The 25,263-nt window shown below is 45.1% G+C and overlaps 1 long non-coding RNA gene across 1 annotated transcript; it reads left to right on the forward strand.

Annotated features, from left to right (window-relative positions):
* The first annotated feature begins 259 nt into the window (after nt 1-259).
* LOC148057377 (uncharacterized) lies at nt 260-11,281 on the forward strand. Its single transcript, XR_015699624.1, has 3 exons — nt 260-287; nt 1,359-1,460; nt 9,286-11,281. It is a non-coding gene; the product is annotated as an uncharacterized LOC148057377 (long non-coding RNA).
* The last annotated feature ends 13,982 nt before the right edge of the window (nt 11,282-25,263 follow it).

Below are 25,263 nucleotides of genomic sequence, written 5' to 3' on the forward strand. Positions count from 1 at the left end.
TTGTTTTGTTTTGGTTTTTTTTAATTATTTCTCCCCTCCCTCCAGTCACACCGAGCAACTGCGCTCAGCAGTCCCGCCCGGCCCCCTCGGTGCCGCCGTCTCCCTCCGGGTCTCGGTCTCCCTCTCTCTCCGGCGGGAGGAGGGGAGGGGAGGCGAGGGGAGGAGAATGGGGCGGACCCGCAGGTGCCGCCCCTCCTGCTCTGACAGCGGGGAGGGAGAGAGGGGTCGGGGGGGGGGGGGCGGCGGGCGAGGGGACCGGGCGGTGGCCGCCGGGGAACCGCGCTCAGGTGAGGCGGTGCCCAGCGGGCGGCGGGGCTGAGGAACGGCCTCCCCGTCCCGGGCCAGGCCCCAGGGCGGCGGGGCGGGGAAGGGGGGCGGCCGGGTCGTGCCAGGGACTGAGGCGATGGGTCGGGAACGGGCGCCGGGGTGGACACGGGTTAGCGGAGGAGGCAGGCGGAGGGCAGTGAGGGCGGGGACATGGCGGCCCAGGCTCCGTGAGGAGAGAGCGAGCTGGGGTGCTTCCAGTCCGGGAGGGAAGGGGCGAAGCCCTGCACGGAGGGGAGCCAAGGAGGGAGCTGGGAAGCGTCAAAACCCTGTCAGAAATCCAGCGTGGCTCGGTGCCCGGGGTAGGCAGAAGATGGCACTGGGAGTGGATGGCCATCTGCACTACCTGGTGAGAGGCGGCCCTGTGGTGCGGGACAGCCAGGGCTGCGGGCAGAGTTTGAAGCTGGAGGGGTCACCTCATGTTTTCTTTAGGTTTAGTTAGCAATGGAGCTAGTCCAAGAGCGGTAAAGTAGAAGCTGAAGGGGCTTTGCATGCTAGGAGGACGCTGGAGACGGTCTAGAGAAGGGTGCTGTGAGCATACTTGTGTCGGAGATTAAACTGAACAGGGCTCAAGGCAAGGTGGGTAGAGATGAGGGGATCTGAGTGCGATGGAAACAGATGGATCTGGAACATTTAAAACTGTAAATGGAGCCCGAGCCTGCGTGGGGAAGCAGCGGGTTTGGATTCTTAGTGTATGTGAAGATGAAGGTCGGACTGAGCAGGAGCATGGGAAGGAGACTAGAAACACAGCAGGGCGCTCTGAGGGTAAATATCAGTTGAACTGGGGAAAAATGATTTTGCATTTTCTTCCTTTTACCTTTGATTGATTAAGCTACCATATGAACCATCTTCTCTCTTTTTCACTTTTTGCTTTTCAAAGGGCATATTTCTTGAGAGCCTTTCAAAAAGCCTTTTTCTTCTCTTGGGACCATAGGGCTCAATCTTATGCAGCGTCCTATCTTTCTGCCTCAACAGCTGAGAAAAAAGTGCTAGTGACAAAAAAAAGTGCTAGTGTTGTTTGTTTTCTTTGACAGGAACCTGCTGCTGTGTGACATTGAGAAAAAGATGTCCGGTACTTTTCTCACATCCTTTTCTGCTGTATTTGCTGGTTAAAATATTAAGTTCCAGCATCCTAGGTGAGTGTTCTCATTACCAGAGATAATGAGACTTTCCATCAGAAAGTGGCAGGGAAAAAACTGTCCGTATCTCTTGGAGAAAGGAGAGATGGCACAGAAATTCTGTTGCACTACAGTAATGCTGCTCAGTCCAGAAATGAGAAATGAAGGTCTGTCTAATAGATAACGTAGATGGTTTTGAACATTCAACAAAGTTAGCCTTTTTCTGCATTGATCACACTGTTTCTGATAGGCACTAAGGAGGTTTTCGCTATTGGTTCTGATTTGGTTTACTTTAATTTGAGCAATGCTTTTTTATGACATGCTGATTTGCACTTCATTTCATTGAATGGGATGCAAAAGTGTAGTAATGGGTGCGTATATCTGCGTACATAAGTTAGAGACCAAAGGCTGGGGCATATCACTATGCAGTCTTCATAGCAAACTTGCCAGGAAAGAATCTTCAAGCCATCCCAGATTATGCAACACATACATACAAAATATATACATCACTGCCTTTTATGCATCCATATGAATTTAAATTTCTGGATATACGCTTTTTTCCTACCAACTTCTTTGGCACTTCTTTGTAGCGCTTTGGTACTTCTTACATATATTGGAACTTATATTTGGAACTTTCTTACATATATTCTTATGTCACGTTTGTTCTCAAAAACAAGGTACCTCCCAAATAAAGCTTTGCAACTAGTTTGTTCATTGGCTACTTTGATTCTGAGATTATGTAATTTTTATCTGAATAGCTAAATCAGTTGGCTTTGACAGGACTATTCACATACTTGAATTGCTTAGAGCTGGGCTTCAGCTGTGGATTACCTGAAGACATGCTACCTCCATTAGCCCAACTGCCTTGGTATCTGTGTATTTATAAAGTTGCTAATAATATGACCCTTCATAATAGATAGCTAACAATTTAGCTGAAGCAGAATTTAAGAGACTTTGCCAAGTCAAATCAGGCTTTAGGATCAAGTCCTAAAGGTTTGCTGCTTTGCCTGTTCTAAGTTGTACACTTTATTTTTCTGGAAACTTGGAAATAGATAGCTGCAAAAGAGTTTAGGCTGCCATTCTGATATGTCCACTTGTATGCTGTATATGTCAACCGTGCTGTGATACTCTGCAAAATATAATGGAATTAAGCAATATCAGTGTCAGTCCCTTGAGATAATGTTGCCATGTGACCCTTGGACAGATTTAGACAGTGACTTTATTATTACTGTTAAAAGTTCGTGAGAGATTTGAAAGCATATCAAGGTGCCTGTAGAATACCTGCTATAGCGTATGATCATTCTAACTTAGACACTTAATTGTATCTAAATTGATCCCAGTAATTGCAGTCTAGATTTCCCTTGACATTTCAAACTGTTTAATTTTACTTAGAGGTATCTACTGAATGAGTGAGGATTATTCTGGTAGCTTTAATGCAGTAACTCTTTTCTTACTTGGACTTATTTTTGTTTTGCTTTTTTGAAAAGGAGGAAACATTGATTATATGTTTTCTTCTAACTTTCTATTTTGACTATCAACATTTACAGCTTGTAGAGTGGTTTCATCTGTACCATCTGTGGGCCATATTGCACATCAGATGGCAGAATAAAATCTGTAACAAGAACGTTTTGGGACACAAAAGTCTTTCAGGGTTTGAAGCCATGATAATCACAGCACAAATGTGTGGAGCCACTCATGTATCTGAAACAGAAGACACAGAATGCCAAAGCAGCTGCTGGAGTGAAATAAAGGAGAGACCACACAGTTTGGGGAACATACAGGCATCGAGAACAAAAGAATGAGGGAACAAGAAAGTGCAACTTCAAGCAGTGAGAAATTGGAGTCAATCATTAGGAATTATTGACAGCAGACATGCAGTCACACAGCAATTAGAAGCTTGCTTTGGGAAGCAAGGTCAATTAATACTGAGGTAAAGAAGCAGCATCAAAACAGCACCTGGTTTAGCAAGCAGCATTTTCTGATCCCTGACTGGGCGACACAGAAGAAAATTGTCATTCATCGGTTGGGTTTTGGCCATTTTCATATTCACAAGGCAAGATACCATCACCAATATTATCTTCCGTTATAAAGGACTGTGTAAGAACATAGTATGACACTCCAGTTTGCGCAAAGATTGATGGGTCCCCAGTGGAACTACAGAGGTTGATAGGTACCCTTCAGTCCTGAGTCTTCATAATGGCCTGCATTTCCCCCTGCCTTTAGGTATCTCTTCACTTTCTTCATATTTTCTGGGTTTGAGAGCAATAGGAATAAGATCCTTTTGGATATAGTGTTCTAAATACTGTGGATAGTAGGAATTTACAGTTCCCCCCTTCCTAGCCATGAGGGAAAACTTCCCAACAGATTTCAATGTTTTTTTTTTTCCTAAAGGTGAAGGTCATCAGCTCATCGTAGATCATTAGAACTACGGCTTGTATTTATATTTGTCATGCCTGTTACATTTAAACATTCACTGATAACTTGATGTATCCAACCTCAGAAATTAGGTTTCAAAAAACATAAACAAATACATAAATAGCCACACAAGGGAACTCTCTGCTTTAATTTCTTGTTATTCGTGAACTATTGATTTAATACATACTAAACCCAGTAATTTCTATCCTAGAAACATTAGTATGAATGTTTTATTTGATCCAGCCTACCAAACCTTTGATTATTAAACCTTGCCTGAATGAAGCGTCTGAATTCCACAGGCTTGGTCTTGCCGTTGTTAAAAGCTGATTGCAAACTTTGCTTTGACTTCCTGTGTTGGGGCTAAAGCGAATCCCACCATCCTGATGGGTAATTCTGGTACGAGCCTTCTAAATAACTTTTGTCTTTCCGCATGAATCACCAATGGTCTTTTATGATTCCTTATACCTTTATCCCTTTATTATTGTGATGTGAATTATTCTTTCCCTAGTTGTAATACTGTAAAGTTGTATCGGGCCTATTTAACATCGAGGCATCTATGAAATGAGTACTATCCAAATACTTAAGAGCTCTTCCCTAAAAAAAGTTTATTCTAAATGGATGAAACAGGTCAACAGGAATGAAACAGGATGAAACGGGAAGCAGTGCTGGAGAAGGGGAGCTGAAGTATGTAAAGTTAAATGTTGTTAATGCAAACACTTTGAGGGTAGAGCTAGGAACTGAATTCAGATCTCCTGATGCTCAAACACTGCTGTAATTCCAGTGTCATCATATCTAAGCTTTCTTATCTCTATTCTTTTACTGAAATATTCTTAAAATACGTAATTTGGCATCAGTGGTTTTAGCATTCATATTTAGCACACCTCCTACAAAAAGAAACTGATAGTGCACAGTAAGATGAAAGAGACAGAGTGTTTCTTACAACTAATAAGAACATACTTGCTTTATCTTTTCATTACTCCATAGAAATTGAGCAACTAATCATCAGGCTTTCCTGGAAGTTCAGCAGTAGCACATAGTCAGTGGCACGCATATACTTTCTATTCCTTCTTGATTTTGACTGGATTTTTCAGAATGACCATTGTTATGAGATAATCATTTCACAAAAAGAAACAGATGGTTGTATAAAAGTCCTGGAGCTAATCGCTAGAATCTCAGTCACCCTGAGTGTAGAAACTATGGCCAGATTCTCAATTTTTTTAGAACTTTCTATAAAATACTTGGTATTGTCATGACAGCTCAAGTTTACAGGTTGGCAACTGTACCCCATCTACCATGCAAGACAGAGTAGGATACCATTTCCTTTGCTAAGAAGCATGCCCTTAACAGCAGACTCCATGCCAGCCAAAGGGAAAACGCATTACCCTGCCTAAATCAAAGGTATTCTTTGAACAGGAAGAACTTTTGGCACCTATATAACTGTGCTGCATGAGAGAGGCTGGAACAGTGTTTCTCTTTATAATTTCCTAAATAATTTGTGAAATTCAGTTTCATAGAATCATAGAATCATAGAATCACGGAATCGTCAAGGTTGGAAAAGACCCTTAAGATCATCAAGTCCAACCGTTAACCTATCACTGCCAAGTCCATCTATACCATGTCCTCAAGCACCACATCTATCCGTTCTTTAAATACCTCCAGGGATGGAGACTCAACCACTTCCCTGGCCAGCCTGTTCCAAGGCCTGACCACCCTTTCGGTGAAGAAGTTTTTCCTAATGTCTAACCTAAACCTCCCCTGGCGCAGCTTGAGGCCGTTTCTTCTCGTCCTATCACTCATTACTAGGGAGAAGAGGCCGACCCCCACCTCGCTACAGCCTCCTTTCAGGTAGTTGGAGAGGGCAATAAGGTCTCCCCTCAGCCTCCTCTTCTCCAGACTAAACAACCCCAGCTCCCTCAGCCGCTCCTCATAAGACTTGTGCTCCAGACCCTTCACCAGCTTCGTTGCCCTTCTTTGGACACGCTCCAGCACCTCGATGTCCTTCTTGTAGTGAGGGGCCCAAAACTGAACACAGTACTCGAGGTGTGGCCTCACCAGTGCCGAGTACAGGGGCACTATCACCTCCCTGGTCCTGCTGGCCACACTATTCCTGATACAAGCCAGGATGCCATTGGCCCTCTTGGCCACCTGGGCACACTGCTGGCTCATGTTCAGGCGGCTGTCAACCATCACCCACAGGTCCTTTTCCGCCAGACAGCTCTCCAGCCACTCCTCCCCCAGCCTGTAGCGTTGCATGGGCTTGTTGTGACCCAAGTGCAGGACCTGACACTGAGCCTTGTTGAATCTCATGCAGTTGGCCCCGGCCCATCGGTCCAGCCTGTCCAGGTCCCTCTGCAGGGCCTTCCTGCCCTCCAGCAGATCGACACTTCCACCCAACTTGGTGTCATCTGCAAACTTACTGAGGGTGCACTCGATCCCCTCATCCAGATCATCAATGAAGATGTTGAACAGGACTGGCCCCAACACTGAGCCCTGGGGAACGCCACTCGTGACCGCCCGCCAACTGGATTTGACTCCATTCACCACCACTCTCTGGGCTCAGCTGTCCAGCCAGTTTTTAACCCAGCGTAGAGTGCACCCATCCAAGCTGTGTGCAGCCAGCTTCTCCAGAATGCTGTGGCACCAATACTGGGCGAATGCAGTCCCTCTCCTTGTGGTCACCCGATCACTTACCACAGGGATATAAAAAAAAATTCCCCCCACTGTTCCCCATTTGACGTGCACAACAGAACCACTCGCAGGCATTCTAAGTCCCCTGGCTTGTTAGTCATACACAGGAAAAGGACAAGTGGCAGTTTCATATAAGCAATTAAATTTAGAGCTTACAAAGGTGGGGTTTTTCATGGCACTGACATGGTTTGATGAGTGAAGCTCAATGGTAAAGATTTTTTAAATTCCCGATTTGCAATGTTTCCCGTAGCTGTTATCAGTAAGAGCAGTGACTCTCATCAAAGTCAATATGTCAGTGCTGGCTGATGTTGGGATATTTATTCTCAGCCCAGCTGGGGAGTGGCAGTGAGTTTGCTTGCTACTTTATTTTTGTTGCCTTTTATTAAGTAGCTATTTGCTCTTCATAAGAGGTGCTGCTCATGAACTAACAAGAATGTTAACAATAGCAGAGAAAATGGCCCTGAATCCATACTGGAGTCAAGCCATGGAAATTTGGCATTTTAAAGGTGAAAAACAGACATCTCACAATTACAGTGCCCATGGCCTTAGTGTAATGTTTGTAGTGCAAGGCATTTTTAGTGTTTTAAAAATTGCTTTATATTTTTCACTACTTAGAATCTATGAAGGTTTATCTATCTAGGGTATCAAACTTTCATCTTGGTTTGTGACTTTGTTTTGTTTTTGCCAGAAAGTCATAGACGTGTTTGAGCTTTTGGGCTTTTTACAGATGGAAAATATTTTTGAGGTGAAGTGGATAAGACTGCACAAGCCCTAACCATTCTTGGTTTTGTCACTGTTCCCTTTACACAGACAAAATTCCTACTTAAAGCAGCTTACGGTAAATTCCCCCGGCTTGTGTAGCTGCCAGAACTAACAGTCACTCCCCTCCCAGTTTTCCTACCAGGTCCACACACATCATGGTAGGCCAGACTTAATCCTAATGAAAAGCTAGCTGCCAAGTGAATTTAGTCCAGCATTCACTATATCTTAACAGGCTCAAATGCTGTCAACAGCAGATCTCTCTCTTAGTCTCGCAGAGGCAAATCTCTGAGCCTACAGAGCTGTCTACTCCCGTATTTATAAATTCCCCATCTTCTCCAAAAGAATTCAGGGATGTATGTGAATGCAGAGACAGCTTGGCTCAGCTCTCTCGAAGCACAGAAAGGTAGGTAGGTATGTGCTGTGGGGTGTGACCTGACAGCTGGCTTTTCCACAGCAAAGGTTTCCCACAGAGCTTCAGAAACACGTCTGAGAGCCACCACGCCTCTCTTGGGCAGCTTCTAGGGTCTTGGCATTGAGCTGTCTTAACCTGCACTCTGCAGGTGTGCAGACACAGAATGTTTTACCTACTCATCTCCCAGCTGTTTCTCTTGTTTCTCAAAGAAAAGAAAAAAAAAAACCACCCACAAGTTAAATGCTGCAGTATCTATATGCCTACAAACCTCCTTGCAAAAATAAATTTGTATAGGAGTTACAATGTATTAATTACAAATACTTTTGTCTAACTACCCCTCTTCTTTTTCTTTCTCTGTGTGTAACTTTCCTGGGAGATTAATTTAGGTTAATGTCTCGTAAAGCTACTGGGATTAATACTGAATTACATTCATCTGAGTGTCAGGGAAGTTGGTTGTTTTGTCAAGATTAGTATAATTTGCTGTCTTCCACTATATTACCATCTCTCAAGCACATGGTACTACCAAATGCATAGTGAGTTATGTTTGCTAACAGCTTGCTGTACAGCTTTTGCATTTCTGGGGGGTCTTCTGGTGGCATCAATGAAAGGGAATCAGCGGAGGGTCCCTACTTGCATTTTGAAAGCAATCTGGGCTGGGATTTGGACTTGGGTTGGTCAGGAGGGAAGGCTGCTGCTGCACTAACCCCCTGCCTTGCTTTGCCTTGGAACCCGCAACAGCTCGGACAGGACTGGATCCTCATGACTGCACTGGGAGGTTTCAGGTCATGTTTTATTTACATATTGGTTTTTTTGTACAGGTTTCATGGTACCTCCTGCCAGTTAAACAGACGGAACTGTGATTGCTGTCAGGAGGGAAGGAAACCTGCCTGCTTGCACCGCTGGTTAGAAACAGTTCCAAAACCAGCTGCTGTCCAGTGAGCCAAAAAGAGGAAGAAAATCCCAAGGGCTATAAAAACTGGACTCATTAATGCTGTGGGTTATTTTTAACATAAAAATAGTTAATCTCTATTCATTTCCATTATTATGTGTTTATTGTATAGAATGGTCCATGTCCCAGCAGCTCCAGAGAAAGGGTAGGTCCAGGTTATGCAAAACAAATCCCTCTGTTTTTTCTAGTTTGTTTACAAGAGGTTTTGTTCATCTGAAGTAATAAAAAGCCAGCTAAGTCTCTTACTATGTTTGCTCATGACACTTAGCAATCTCTGAACTTGAAATAAAATATTAGACCACATAAACTGGACTTCTGCTTCCAGAGCAGTAGTGTTTTCAGGCAATAATCCTACATGCACAGTATCTCCACCCTCCTTTGCTTTCTTTTTTTGTTTTGTTTTGTTTTGTTTTCCCCTAGCCCTTGAGGAAGGATTTTCTTATAGGTAAATTCAGTTTTGTGTAACATTTTGTAGTTGAAAAATTCCTCTTGGGTTTTGGCACCCCGAAATTAAAATAAGGCATACTGCTGTCTGGCTCTGCAGGAACCTCCTCAAGGGATCGCGTGAGAGTAACACTTTTCCTAAAGTACCAAATGTGCTGTGTGGTGTCTTACAGATGGTGGCTCCAGCTGCGGTGGGAACTTTTAGTGTTGCGAGACATCTATACTCTTGGTGCTTGGGTCCTCTCTACATCTGCCGTGATCATCAGCATCAGGAACTTGAACATTATGCAGAAGGAAACTTGAAAATCACAAGACTTTGAGCTTTTCACTTCCAAATGAAGTTGAGGGTAAGAGAAAAAGCGTATCACTTGTGAATGGAAGACCTGAGGAAGGAGTCCAGTGCTATCAGCAAGTCGGAGTTGAAAGCAGACAGATATTAGGAGTGGTTTATAAAATCCTTCATGAGATGCTACTAGAGAGGTAATCGGAAATTACTAAAATTGGCATGAGAAGATGGACATGAAATGGAGACAGGTAAACACAATGATCATTAAAATACTGGTTGAAACAGAGTCTACTTTGACTTCCTCAAACACTTTGGTCAACTACCTGGTCGTTTAACTGCCCACTGACTGGGAGAACAATGTTGCTGCTCAAATCTTATCTGGTTTCACTGGAAACAAGTTGCTGAGCAACCAGTTAGACCAAGAGCACACTGAAGAATGTAAATGCCACCTCCCTGCAAAGAAGTTTGTCCTTCATCGCATCACCATCAAGTATACTGCCTTCTCCTGTAAACACCCGTTGACACTTGCCTATCAGGGAACAAGAAGGGAAATTCCACCGTGACATTAGGAAAAAAAAAAAAGCCTTTCAAGCACCGGTTGCCCAGAGGGACTGAGGAATCTCCATCCCTGGGCGTATTTACAACTTGACTGGAAAAGACCCTGAGCAGCACATGCTAACTCGGCCGTGTTCTGAGCCGGGGGCTGGAGCAGGTGCTCTCCAGGGGTCCCTCTTTTCTATGATCAGTAAGCAACTGCATACTGGCTCAGTAAAAAAGAATGGACATTTTTAGGTACTTTTAGCTTCCCAGTAACATAGGCTGTGCTGCTGTAGCTCACATGAAAAAAATAATACAGTGGTGAGGTGTAAAGATGCAGGTAGCTTGCACACACATAAACCCGCACACAGGGACATGTGCAAGCGTTGATGTTAGCTGCTCTGCAGGAAAGCAGTCCAACAGCAAAATATGAGGGTGGAGGGAGGGGTGCTTGATGTTGAAGAAACCCTTGGAAAAAGCATGAATTCTTGTTCTTGCCAGATTTTGTTTCCAAGATGCTTGAATTGAGCCCCTCTAGCAAACTGAGCAAGAGTTCTGAATTAATGGAAGGTAATATAATCAGCATTGAGACCTGGTTGCACAACTCACGTACATGCTAAACCCTTTCTTTCTGCACCTCTTTTCCAAGAAGTGCCAGAGGGACAAAATAAATTCTCTCTCCTGAATGAGGGAAACTCCATCACGTCATTTAGTCTGGTATTTTCAGAAGTCCAGTAAAAGAAACGGTCTCGCATTTATCCTCAGAAATGTGTAATGTTTTCTGTGTTTAAGATAACTATGCTAGGGGACATAATTTTGTCCCCAGACACCAGGGAGAAGCATGCAAACCTTGACCTAAAAGGTAATCACTTCCATCTATGAGAAAAATTCTGTTATATTGAATGGTTTCAGTTCCAGGAAAGTAATCCCTGATAAGTATCAGAAATCGATCTTTCAGATATAAAAAGCTCTGCTTTCACAAATTTATCATGTTGGTCACTATGTTACACGATTTTCTTGTCTGTAAGTGAAGTCCCTGGAGCATTAGGAGCTCCTTCTCCTGTGCTCTGGGTCTGACACAGCAAAATGACACCAACCTCTCCTCCTCCTAATGTGGCAACATCCTCCCTGACCCGAGCCTAGGACAACTAGACCTGGCATTTCAGCATAACGGCAAGATTAGCACCAAATCCCAAAATACCGTAACTTCATTAGTCTGACTCAAGACTCCCCTGCCTGTACGTCTAAGGGTTACATTACCCCTTTCTGTTCAGCTGCTGTGCCCCTCTTTTCTGCATCTTTTCCAGAGCCACTGCTTCAAAGTATAGTTTCCCATCTTACGACTGTGGCCTTCACTCTCTCTTCTTAGATATATAGCTTCATGTTGACCTGTAATAAAGTAATATATTATATGCTTGCTTTCTGTTTACCACCTGATTACATCAGTGACCTATTTTCGTTTCTGTTCCTCTGGTCTGTTGCAATGCAATGAGTTTATGTTTTCTTCTGTGTCACGGATCAAAATGGAAAATTGCCAGGAGACAATCCAGGTGGAGCTCCGCTACTTAACACCCCTGAACAATGAACGATACCGAACAATGATTGCTTAGCATTGAGACTAACAATTGAGTTAACCACTGGATTTTGAACTACCTGGTATATTAATTTGCTATAACCTCTCGATCAAAGAGCTGCGCAAAACTAAAGCCTCATGCTTTATAGTCTTTTTATATGAAAATAGCTGTCTTTATGAATTAAGGTCTTCTGAAAAAGGTACCAGATTATCTCAGCAAAATCTACTCTCTGTAAATCGATGTCAGTTGGCATAAATAACGAACTTCCTTTTATTTCGCTATTTATTGACACAGTCATTTTGGGCAGCACGCATTTCAGGCTATGGACTTGCATCAGGCCCATAGCCAGAAGAATCCAGGCAACGTCAGGCGACGAGCCGGCGGTTCACCGCCTGAATCGCCCGGGCTGCTCTGTGTACCTTGCAAACCACCGTTCCAACGTGAACTTCTTTCCCACCCCCTGGAGATCCCCTGGACTTCCAGTTCCTCTGAAAGGGCGTTTTTGTGACTCAAAGTCAAAGTTCTGTCAGCTCTTAGAAAGTTCTGGGATGCTAGCAATACGCATTTTCTGACGTTAAGATGTCTGGTATCGGTGGCTGTTGTTCAGAGCCTTTTGAGGCACCCACTGTTGGCTCCGCAGCAGTGACACTGCTTTTTTCCCCCAAATGCAGAACTGGGGTATTTATTGACATTCCTAAAATAAGTCCACTGCCGGCCTTTGTTCATTTTACAGTTTATACTGCGCACAGGTAAAAATCCCAGGCAACCTTGAGCCAAAAGTGAGACAGAGTCTGAACAACTCCCCTTGAAGTGCTTCCTAACCAGAGCACAGCTATGGTGGCTGAAGCTTCTCACCTGCCTGCATCACTGACGGCATTTCTACCGTTCCTATATAGCAACTAATGCATTATTAAAATCACTTTGTTCCTGTAATTTTAGACCTGCCTTCTTCTAAAACTGTTGTTACCGGTATTCCTGCTGCTCTTCGTCTCTGCAGCCTCCTTGCGCTGCTGTGGGTCTACATGACGGCAGCCTTCTCCCGGCCGCCCGCGGGCCAGCCCTTCTCCCGGCTGCCGCTTGTCGTCCTCTCCTTCTCCTGCAAATCTTGGTTTACCCTCCAGAGGCTTTCGTGCCCGATCAGCACAGCCGTACCGCGGGAGACGCACTAAAATGTCCGCGCCGCGCTGCAAGGGGAGGCCCGTGGGAGCCGGGGGGGATCCCCGGGGGTCCCGGGGGCAAGGGACGGGGTCATCGGGGATTCACTTCCACATGCAAGCAGCGCCACGGACGTCATCCTCCCGTCAAACCTTTCCTCTGCGCCTAAAAACGCGCGGTTTTGGGGTGTTTTTCACCTCGGGCAGCAGCGCCCGGCCGGGCCCGCCGGCGGGACCCGCGCAGCCGCAGTGCCGCCTAGCGGCGCCCGCCCGCCCGCGCCCGCCTGAGGGAGCGGCGGGCGCCCAGCGGGTCCCGCCGCCGGCTGCTTGGAGCTGCCCGGGGACCGGCCGGCTTCTGCCGCCCTGGGAGGGAGGCCGGGCGCCCAAGGCCTACTCCGTCTCCCCCGGAGCCTCGGAGGCCCAGCTGCCGCCTGGCAAAGGCGGCACCGCCGCTGCTGGGCGTGAGGAGCCTCGTGGCGTGGATGGGAGTGAGTTCCGTTCTCCTGAGCAAGCTGGTGGCATGCAGCCCCTTGGGGTGTACCCAAGGGTGTGCGAGGGCAGCAACCCAGGGAAGGGCGCCTTTGCTGAGCTGAGTCCCCCCTCCTTGCCCCAGCTGCCTTTTCCTGTTCCCTGCCTTTCGCCGCTGCAAACTTGCCATCTTTCCCCTGAATTACACATCCCGGTCCTGGGGCACTGTTGCAAAATTGAAGCAGTTCTTATTTTCTCCTCTACTACACAGATAAGTAACCATTTTCCTTTCTGTTTAGACCCTTGCATCGCCAATTTTTTCCTTCCCTGTCCAGGCCAGCCCCAGTTACAGTAAATGTCTGTGGGCGATGGTCTGCAGGTGAAATCTCTGCCCTGCTGGAGAATGTGACAGTGATCCACATCGTTTCTGATCGGTTGCAGTCCCTTGTCATTCGAGGCAAAGCGTGCCACAGCACAGCACCAGCAAGTGCCGCCTGAGGAGACATTGTGAACCTGACCGTGGAAAGAGCCTGTGCACCTCTGGGGGAGCATCTCTTCTCCTGCGATCTCCCCAAAGGACACGAGACTGCTGTGTCAAGCTAAAGCTTGCTTTTATAGCTGCCGGTAGGCTAACTAAGGTCAGTTCATGGGACAAATGCAGGTTTAGCCTAACTTCTCCTCACCAAACATCTGAAATAAAGCGTGCTTGACGGTACCTGCGAGTGTGTGAGCAGGGTGGAACCAGGATGTTGCCTGCCCGAGAGCGCGAGGCTGCCGCTTGGCAAAGCGCACAGCCCCTGGCAACATGCCCAGAGAACCTGAGCGCCCCACAAAAGAAGTAAAACAAACAAACAAACCAACAAACAAAAAAATAGCAAGCAGAAAAGAGCTCTCAAACAGGCTTCCTTACTTGGGCCAGAGGCAGATGATTTAATTTTTTTTCACCTTGAAGTCCTCCTGTAAGGGGAAGGAGGACAGAGAAGGCCCTGCCTACCTAGCGGTCTCCTCTGTGCCTGCATCTCCTAGGACAGCCCACTCACCACCCCTGGATCCCCCTTTTCTTTTTTCTGATTTAGGCTCAAACAAGGGGAACGCTGCCCTCAAGTTGCCAGTGTACCCGCTTTGGACAAGCCAGTGTCCTCAGAAACCAGCGGTACGCTATTGCATCAGGCCATCTGTTCCTGTCACTAGACTTCTTGTAGTCACACTTCAAAGCTTTGCCCCTGCACCGCTCCAGTCTCTCCGGTGTCCACCCTGCCATATCCGCATGAAAATGGCATTGTAAACTCCATTGTGATGTACGCTGCCAACGTGTGTCCAGCTCCTCAGCTGGGTCCAGGCTGGATTTTGGCAGACAGGGCTAGGGAAATCCAAAGGATGCACGTGACTCGTAGTGTGCCTCTTTACTGATAGAAACGCGGCTATGGCTCTGTGGTTGTCTCACGTTGCTTCACCATCTTCAGCATATGAGGACAGAGGCAAAGGGTGGATGCAAAAGAAGAGGTCGAAAGCAGAGCGTGCAAGACATCTGAGGCAAATTGAGGTAGGTAGCTGGGAATGGCTGCAATACAGAGATTGAAGAGGCTCTGACTTGCATCTCCAGTTAAAGGACAGCAGTGACCAGTGACAGTGACCTGGACATGAAAAAATGACAAGAAGTCAAGAACTGGCTGGTGAAATTTGTTCTGACAGTATCAGAACAAGCCTGAGATCCACCTGCACGAAGTTAACATTGTTTCAAACAGAATTCAGCTCAAATCATGATTTTTTACCAAAATGTTTTACAGTATGCAACTGCAAACTTCTGATCTGATACTAGAAATCCTAAAGCCGAATTTACTGTGTCCCCAAACTACAGCTCCTTAAAATATCTGCAGTTTTTTTCTTTGCATATTTCTCATCTGACTGGAGGTCTGGCACTATTTAGATTACACAATTCGAAATAGCCATTGCCTGAGGTGACTAGATTTTCAGGGAAGTGTTTTGTGTAGGATCTAGCTGCAGTCTTTGAACATGACAAACAGTCTGCATTGAGCTACTTGATCGCACCACTTAAGGTCATTCACAAATGTAATTATGGTGCAATATTTAAGATGCTTTTTTATAAACAAAATCCAAAAATGAAAATTTAGAAATACTTGAAAAGTTAAAGGAAGAAAAAAGGATGAAGGCACTACTTTTTTTTTTTTTTTTCCTTTAGCAGGAGAGCTTTTCTAATAACAGACACAAAATGAACAATTAATGTTTATATTGCACTTTTCAACCACGGATTTTAAAGTATTTTACAAAAATGCTCAAGTATCAGTGGCAGAAAACCTGAATCAAACCCAATGGAATTACTTGCTGCAGCTCTGCCAAAGAGGCAAAAGCAGAATTAAATGCTATTAACTGTCTTGTCTTTTAATCCTCTGCACTGACTGTCACTGATGTAAACTATATGTTCTATACTGAGATGGAAAGGTGAAAAAATGCTCTCTGTGCGCTTTAGACCCTAGTGAGAATCAAAACATATTACTGCATTAATCAAATGGCACTGCCTAAATCAAACGCATCATTCTTTTTTAAGTTATCTTTAGCATTTTTAAACCATGTAATAAATTTATATTTGACTGAGCCTTTAAAAATTATTCTTTATAATAGTTTATATACTGCAGACATTTGTTTATAAAGCAAAAGAGATTTTTGCTCAAAGGGTTCTGCATGTTCCAATCAACTCGTGGAAATCTCAGGAACATTGGAGAAAGCTCCCTTTGGTTTTGTCAATGCCAGCACGAGGAGCTGCTGTAAGCTGTAGCTACAGGGTATTCCTTCCTGGTATACGCTTCCAGACCACCAACGTTTTTTTACTTCAAATCCTTACATCTGGTGTTTTTTCCTAGAAACAATGCATGCGCAGTGCTGTGTAAGTTAAAATATCATTAAACATTTATGTGATTTAGTAAGGCAACACATTTCCTGACAACTAAGGAACCATGGACGTTTCAGAGGGCACTGCTGAACTATTCAGATGGCCTGAGCCTAAAGATTTATTAGTGTCCGGTCTGTCCACTGATCGCACTCTGCAATTACAGCATGAAGAAACTCATTTCTCAAGAAGGACTTTGCAACGTCATTGCAGTGTGCCAAAGTAACTTCTGTTCTGTAATCGATGGGACAAAAATGCTCTAACTAGAAAATGTCTGTAACATTTCATAGTGTGTAATCCAAATAGCAGATCTCTGAAGTGTCAAGTTGGCTTAGTTGGAAGATATTTAAGCCTCGGGACTTGGTCTCAGGTCCACTGTTGATACTAGCAAATGCTTTGAAGGTAGGGAAAGGAGTGCCTTATTGTTATAATTGCTGTCCTTTGGCTGAAATACTTAAACGAATTGCATTTTCTTCTGCTGAGAACTGTTTATCCCAACGTAAATGTAGATACAAACAAACAGAAGATAGCTGGTGTTTTCAAAGCCTGAATGTCTATCCTAGCTTCCCCAGTTTGGCTCTCAAACTACAGAGGCCAAGCCTTTCCAGTTCCAAACTAACATTACTTCACCCACTTGGAAGCCACTTGGGATTTGTTTGGGTTTTTTTAATGCCATTCCCATACTCGAAAAGTATTGAAAAAAATGAACCTACCCTGTGACTTGCCAGGAGGATGGCCAATAACTTTGAGATAAATGTGAACTGAGTCCCCATTGAAATCAGCAGACCTGAGCAACAGCTGCCACGTCAAGCAAGGGCAGAGTTTTATTCCAAGGGACTTCATCGGTGGGATGGCCAATGCTCACAGGTGTGACTTCAGGCCGGGAGTCCATCCTTCAGCTAAACACATCCTAATGGCAAGGACAGCCTACCTACCTACGCTTGGGTTTTTCAGTGTTTTGGGGTTATTTGAACATTGGTATAAAACGTATGATCTAAAAATCACCTAACACACTAGCTCATAAAACATTTGTTATATGATGCACGTCTAGCTGTCCGATACAGAACAATCATGAAACAAGGATCTGTTCTACTCAAGTATTCAAGGGGGTGATGCTGCTGGAAAGTGGCTTTTTCCCCCCTGAATCGGAAGACTTTCAGCTATATGTTATTAGGGAAAGGCTTTGGAGTTCTCAGCACCCACGGTAATGTCAGGAAAAGCTCGCACACTGCGTGGCTCATAGCCTCCTGCTGTTGAAAGGTGTTTGTAGCTCCTGGCAGTCTCCTGTTGACACCAGCTATCTAGTGACAGTCGTCATTTAGCAAAATCTAGTCCTGCACTACTGATAGGTACTGAGCAAATGCATAGCTGAATTTCTGATGGTGTTTTTCTTCCCTCGTTAATATTCTCGTACACCTCTGAGACTGCTACTGCTACGTATTTTTTCAGTTTGTTCTTTCTTGCAAGGAAAAGCTTACCTTTTCATTTACAAGCTGACTCTTTTCAACAATAACAACATGACGAAAGCTTTCACTGGAAAAGAACAAAGAGTTAAATTTTTTCTGGCTGGCCCCAAGTGACCCCTTGTTCCCACTGCCTTTGAAATTACTGGAGTTTGCTTAGCCTGAAAAATTACAGCTATAGGAAAAGTTATGCTTACTGATCTATTTTAAAAAGGAACAGCAGAATTTTAAAAATAGAATCCCCATTTTTTTTGTTCTGACTGTGGCATCTCCAGCCCAAGTATGTTGATGCAATTTCCAAAGCACTAAGAAATGTCTTAGGTCACATTTAAGTCAGGTCAGCCAAATCCAGGATCAGTGAAAAAATGAGTTGTTCATCTGGTCTGGAATGAGATCTTTCTTCCCATCATTCTTAGTTATAAAGATATCTTTTGTGTGGTTGAAGCTAAATTTAAGCCCAGGCTGAGTGTATTTGTGTACTATCTATGCATGTTTTATGCATCAGCAGCACACTGCGTTACGGGTAGGCTGCATACACAATTAGGGCTTTATGATCTTTGAAGGCGGTTAATACAAAGATTTATATATTTGCAGCAATAAAAGTCTGGGAAGTAATGGGAATAGATGTTTCTCAGAGCTACAGTCTGATTCTCCTTTGACTTGTGTTGGTTTGGCTCCATTGTCTTCAGTGGAGTTAATCCTTGCCCTGATTTGAGCACCAGAAGAAGAGAAGAAGAAAATCCATCCCTGAATGTATGCCTAGGGAGGTCTGCTTTTATAGAGCTTGCCTTTCTTTCACACCATAGCCCTGCGCAGGGGAAAGCACCGAAAGAGAGAGCAGGCTCTGCCATGGAAATTAAACCATGCAGCATGTTTCTTCCACAGCAGCATCTTCAAGACTGGGACTGAGCCTGGCTCCAGTGACCGATGACCAAAGGGGCGAGCCTGGCCCTGGTGCGCAGCTCCCGAAGGGGCTGCTTTGCCCAGGGGGCTCCTGCCTGCTCGCTGGTGATGCTCCACCGGCCAGGCAGGAGGGGGGGTCACGCCGGGGCGCAGGAGTGAAAGTCACATTCAGAGAAGTGTGGACTGAATGAAGGAAACGGTAAGGTGAAAACATGCTCATTTAATATGTGCATTGCTATTTTGTAAAGAACCGTCTTACAGGCTATTTCTTTCTTTGCCAAAGCGTTCAGCTACTGGAATAGGATTTAAAAGTAAAATGAGTTGGACTTTAACAGATCTATAGTAGCAGTTAACTCGCGAAGGAAAGAAGTCCATGTCTAGCTCTTTCCTGGTGCTATAATGTTTTGATAACAATGGTACACAAAGACTTGTTTTGTTTAGCATGCACCGTATTATTGCATTTCAGACAAAGTCTTGATTCTTTAAGTCCAAGACAAAGTCTCAATTCTCTCCATTTGAGACAAAACCCCAGGATGAAAAATATGGATTTGAAATGTCCCATACTACAGAGGAGTAAGGAATCAGATTAGCATCAATTTCTGCTTCTAGCTACAATGAAAACAAAGATAAGGCATATATGTATTTTCTAATTGGAGGGACAAATTTAGGAAAGATTTTGTTCCTCATCATTCCCTGTCTAATCATGAAATCAGAAAAATGAAAATATTCTTCTCTGCACACACCCCCTACCCCAGGCAGACCTGTCCTTTCTGTGCTGAGATTTACTTTCATACAGCAGCGAGTTTCCCCTCAAGAGCTCACAGGCATGGAGAGCAGCTTTGTTTACCGCCCCCAGGTGCAAACCTCATTAACTAATGTTTACTTCTTTTGTGTTTTCAGCTTTCAGTTAATGAGCTGGGTTAATGGATAGTGAAGATGGTGGTGGTGGGGAGAATGGTAAGGAAAATTCAGGAGCTGGTTTTACATCTTTCAGTTTTACAGGCTCATAGGCAAAATGGCTATAAGCCATTTAGCTATAAAACCCCCAACCCTTGGAGATGATGAACCTTCTACATAGGTTTTGGTTTGTTTGTTTGTTTCAGGATGGTGGGAAACAAAGCACAGCCAAACCCCTGACTTTTTGCAAGTTATAAATGCTGTGCAAAATTCTACTTCTGACACCGGAAAATGCTTTCTCCTGTTGCTCAAAGTGACTCCAGATGCTGATGTACTTAGTACACAACGCAAGTAACCCAACTGGAATGAAAAAGGAAGGTAATTGAATTTACATTCATCTGTCAATATTCCTAAGGGACAGACTGTTCAGCCTGCCAAGTTTGCTCCGCTTATGCGTGCATAAGCAGAGCATGAACATAAACCAAGTGGAGATTCCCACAGCAGATTCTCCCTGGTGAACAGGGGATCTCTGCTGCTGTAATCTGGTGGAGGTGGTGCCATCACTTCTACCCTAGTCGTTCCCTCATGTCCCACAGTATCAGGAGGAGGGCTGAACATTTGGCAGGAAAAGAAAGAAAAGGTTGTGGTAGAAGCTAATGATGCTTTTTCTGCATCAGATTTTCCCCTGACCCAAGCCCCATTTTCAAAGGACAAAACATCAGCTTCTTCCTAGACTTTTCTATGCTTCTCACTATTATAATAACTGTGAGCTTCACATACACATGTATTTCTTTACCTTTCTAACATACTAGTGAAGTGGAGGATTTTCATCCCTATATGTGAAACAGAACATGTGGATCAAAGCAAAAAGTTTCTTTCAACTTTGGGTGAGCAGTCTGGGACAGTTAGGAGTGGACTTTTTCAAAGAACTTGGCTATTTTATACTTTAAATAGCTATGTATTTGACTAACCACTGTCCCTCATTTAAGATAGTTCCACGAAAAGGGATCACAATGTAGCTAGACCATATGAACAGTAGCAATCTCCATCCTGAACACAGGAGCAAGTCAATGCCTGTAGCAGAGCAGACGTACAAGACACGTCTGAGAGAAGAAGCAACTATGGCCAACGTTCAGTGCATGTTGGAAATATATGAGACAAAAGAAGAAAAGATGGGAGAATCTGTGAGACGAAGCAACAAAGGAATATTTGATCCTGTGGTCTGGGAGGAAAGTAGGGAACGTGTCTCTGAGGAAAACTGAAATTAAGAGCCTCTTCAGCTGAGCTCTGGGTGGCAGGAGCTGGTGGAGACAAGCAAAGGAACTGCTTCCTGCTGCGTGGCTTCTGCTGCATCCGAGGAAAACAGTCTTGTAACTAACTCAGGGGAAAAGTGGCTCCACCACAAATTTCTTCTTGAAGTAGAAACAACCCTCAGTCCATTGGCTCCAATGCCACGTTAAGGCACAAGTCCAGAGACAAAAGCATCCGGCTCCCAATTGGAAAGGCAGGCCCCGACAGTAGCTGCCAGTGCACAACAGGTCTGATGCTAGGCGTGTTGGATCCACTGTGTGTACACTATGAAGCTGGCGTAGACAGGTCCAGCAAATCTTATATGTCAGATTTAAACCTGTGAGGACTCAAAAACCACAAGCATGGGGAGTCAGGATCCTTTGTGCATGCAGGTCAGACTTACCTTCACAGGTGTGTGCTGTTCCCAGGGCTGCTTAGCTGGGCTCCCCTTCCTGAGCTCTCCTGCGCTGGCTGGCATCGTTGTCCCGCTGAGGAATCTGGCCTGGGTGGTGGCAAGCTGTAGTTTCCCTCATGGTCCACTGTGAGGACCTGGGGTTTCACCATTGGGTGGTGGTGTCTGTGATGAGTAAGGAACCTTGCAGATAGGCAGAAACCAGTCCTGATGAACCCGAGCCCAAGCCACTTCACCCAGTATAAGCAGGACTAGTTGGCCCACGCCTCCCAGTCTCCCCTGCAAAAGAGGCAGGCAAGACTGAAAAAGAGTTGTGGGCAAGCAGGAGGGAGCCAGACACCCAGAGAAAGGCAAGTCTGAGTGCCAACAGTTGAGCCCCTGGGACTTTCGGAGCACAGGCAGCTACAGGTCTAGTTGCTGAGCCTCTTCCTTCTCTGCTTTCCCGTGAATGAAGGACACTTGTGCTGGCACCAGCATAGCTAGGACCAGAAACCACAATTAGAGACCTCCATCCCCAGGTATCCATAGGGGTCCTCTTCTCGTATCTCAAAGCAGTGATGTGATTGATGGTGGTAAGAAGGGGATCTGCTCCAGCTATGCATAAGCATGCTGTGCAGCAGCACCTGGAAGTAAATGCCAGAGCGCCCTAGTCAGGGTGGGATATGTGTATGGAGAAGGTCAGACCATGCAGTGGCATCTCCCTGTGTGTAAGGGGCTTTGGGCAGGGGTACTTTGGGCATAGGTAACAGTACCAGGTAGCAAAGAGAGCAGATTTCCAAGGGTCCTGGGTGTGCGGTGGCCGCTCTGTGGGGCTCGGCGTGCCCTTCCCAGTTCGACAGCCGTAGCAGCTGTGGGATCTGCTGGTACTCCCATGCCTCAGGCAGCCATCGCCTCCTGTGAGAAACAGGGAAATGGGAGAGGCAAATGAGTAAGAAAGGGGTAAACAGTATTTTGATCAAACTAAAGTGGTGAATGTTCTTGCTCAGCAGTTTTTCTCAGCTGCCCCAGTGTCCCAGGCTAAGCTCCCTTCAGAAAAAGCTTGTCTACGCAGAAACTCACCCAAGCCAACATCTTCTGTAAGAGAGAGCAAAGAGGAGACCAGGATGGGAGAGCAGGCAAATTCCCCTCTTTTCAGGATGTGTTCCTCAGATTTTGTTGCTCGTCCTCAGTTCAGCCCAAGGGAATAATCACCGATGGCATCTTCCTCACTTTGTACAGTGCAAGAGGACAGCATCTGGGTCTCGATCCTTTGGCGATTCCTCTGAGGGTGGATATATACTTTCCCAAAACAAGGATCCTTCCTCCCTAGGAAAGCAAAGCCAGCAGTCCAAATCAGAGTTAGAGAATCAAATATATTTACATAAACTACATAACACCTTATGATAATAAAATAAATAATGAATGCAATTTATCATTGGGTAAGGCATAATAATAAAATATGAACTATTTATGCAAACCAAAATTCTTCATCTCCCAGAGGCAAGTATTCAGCGCACCGAGAAACTCTTTCGAGGTGCACGGCGGGGCTGACAGCATGCAGCAGCTCCACACCTTTCCCCGGGAAGGTGTAAGAGGAGGACAGGCCAGCAAACCTGGAAGCACATCAAGTACTTTTCCCAGCTGTTAGTGTGGGTTACCGTGCCCTGGCTATTATCCCCGGCTCCCGGCAGAGTTGCTGGTCACCATGCCCCAATATGCAGGTTATCGTTTCCAGTTTCTGTTGTGCATTGCCGTGCTTTGCTGCCGCAGTCGCTTCTTCCCCCTCCCACATGAATTGCTGCAGAGTAAGGAGAAAGGCAGCAGCCCAGGGGTGGGCAAAATAAAAGGCAGCAAGGAGCTTTGTGGCCTACCTGCTTTCTTTTTCTTCTCTCTCCAAGCCAGAAAGTTCCTCAGCATGAGCAAGCCAAAATGTAACTTGGCACCAGTACCAAAGATAAATGTCAGTATTTTCCCTGGCAGTTAAAAACAAAATGCTTCCAAGTGTCCAGGGAGATTTTTCTCTTAGAGGATGGCCTCCCCTCTGTGTAGGTTCCTCACCAGTCGCCCTTTCCGCAGGCTGTGCATCCCCCGAAGGGCAGGTGAGCGGGGGTAAAGCCGCTCCCTGGTCCCTGCTCCCCAAGGGCTGCTGCACGCAGGAGCGTGCGTGCACACGGGGAAGGGCAGGCGCAGCAATCTCACCTGCCTGATAAAGCCACCCCGAGCTCCTTGGTCACTATGGGGTACGCTTACACAACATACAGCAGGCTAACATGATTCAGAGTAATCAAAGAAGAGAATTTATAGTCCTGCCTCTTTTGAATGCTGCAGAAAGAAAGAAAAGCCTTATGGCAAGTTGGAGCAGCCTGTGAAGTGTAGCAGGATAAATACCTCCCTGCAAGCAGCAGTCGAAACAAAAACAGGATCAGCAGCTGCTCTCCCCACCTCACAACTCGTCCAGCCTACTCCAGGTTGAGCTCCAGGCTGCTGCCAGGTTCTCTTGCTTTGGAGGAAAATGCTTAACAGTTTGATCAACTGAGATCGCTGGACAGCATCCTCTGGAGATACACAAGGATTTCAGGAACCAGTAGCAATTATGGGATGGCCATGACATGACTGTTACTTCTCATCATCGATACAGATGTCCAGAGCTTTGAAGTGCACACTATTTTTAGGCATCTGGAAGTACTCCTGATGAAGATTCAGCTTTCGACCACTGCAGTTCAGTAATTCTTCTGTTTTGATATCTTTATTTTTTCTCAACATTAGTTATGTTATTTGATCTTAATTTGTTTCCAAGAACTCTGTCTAGGCATATGATAGCAAAGATAACAGCAAAGAAAGTAATTAATGTATCTCATCCTGGATATTTTTTTTTCTGTGTAGTTTTATACAGAGAGGAAACAGAAACAATCATCGATATAGGCTGTGGATGAACATTAGATATCAAATTTTATTTCATAAGAATATTGGTAGGAAATTAAGATTATCACAGGAAGAGGACTTGACATTTTACTGGTGCCCATGGGAAATGCTGATCACCTACATGCTTCAGTAATCCAGCGTATGTGTGATAGCTGTTGGGTAATGCCAAGTGTTCCCTCTTCAGTCTAACCCTCTTCAGCCAAAAGCAGAATCCAAGCCCATGGGTACAATTTCCACAGTAACAACTACAACAGGTCAGATGTTTTAACATATGTTTAGAAGGATTCTTCTCAGTGTGGTGGAAAGGAGAAATATCAGAGAGAAAGGCCGTATCATTCACCAACTGGACAAAAATTGCTGGGCTGGTATGAGGCTATTGCTCCTCCCTCCATGAGCAGCAGATCTATGCAGACAGCAATTAGTGTGGTCAGAGTTTTCTTAATATCTGGGATGAAATCCTAGCTATCAAAGTGAGACAAGTTCCTTTCCTATATGGAGAAATATTTCTTCTCATTATGTACGCTGCTCAGCACTGGGGTGATGAATAGCAGGCTTGCTTCGCAGAAGTCAGGTTAGAAGAGTCTGCTGTGCTTGGGAATATTCTGTTCACCGTAAGTCTTTTTAATGGACTGCTGACTGACCTCTTTGCTTCAGAAAACAATAAACAAAGTAGCCTCTCCGTTTGTTGTCTCTTATGGCTGGAGATGAGAGGTGACAAACGACATCTTGCAACTTGCAGACTTCCATGTAAAGACCGTGAAATATAACTTGGAGTTGTTTTACACAAGGAGGACTTCACTGTGCTACCTGAGACTGTCCCTATGATACAACCTGACGTTTTCAAAGGTGGAAAGAGCTATACAAAATTACACGCCCCTCTAGAGTCTGGGTTAATTTCAAGCTGCAAAGTTCACCTTGAAGCCTTGTACTTCTCCACATACTGAAGCTATGGAGTTACACTTCCTACCTCTGCAGCAACCCTACCAATAGCTACTGCTTGCAAGCAGAGGAGATTTTCATTTAAAATCAGGATTTCTCTCAACGCTACTCACTATTGCACATCCAGCTAAGACAAGCAGTCTTTGCAGCTGTCATAACTTTCGCTCCACAATGAAACTGAGGAGATGTTTGTTAAGCATCAGACTCCAGTTCTTGGGACAATTAACATCATCTTGGCGAGTCTCCTGCAGCGGTAGCTGCTGGACAGTCATTAGTACATCAAATTATGCATGCTTGCAATTTGATCTTGACCAACGCAATTTCCTTCCCTTCTTTAGAAATTCTTTCACTGCTTTTATGCCCAAGGGATAGATGGAAAAGATAGCTGTACACAAACTGCTTCGGCTGTGACGCTAATACTG

Source organism: Nipponia nippon, unplaced genomic scaffold, assembly GCF_047370975.1.
Source record: "Nipponia nippon isolate SJK-2023a ecotype South Korea unplaced genomic scaffold, ASM4737097v1 scaffold_1, whole genome shotgun sequence".
NCBI lineage: Eukaryota > Metazoa > Chordata > Aves > Pelecaniformes > Threskiornithidae > Nipponia > Nipponia nippon.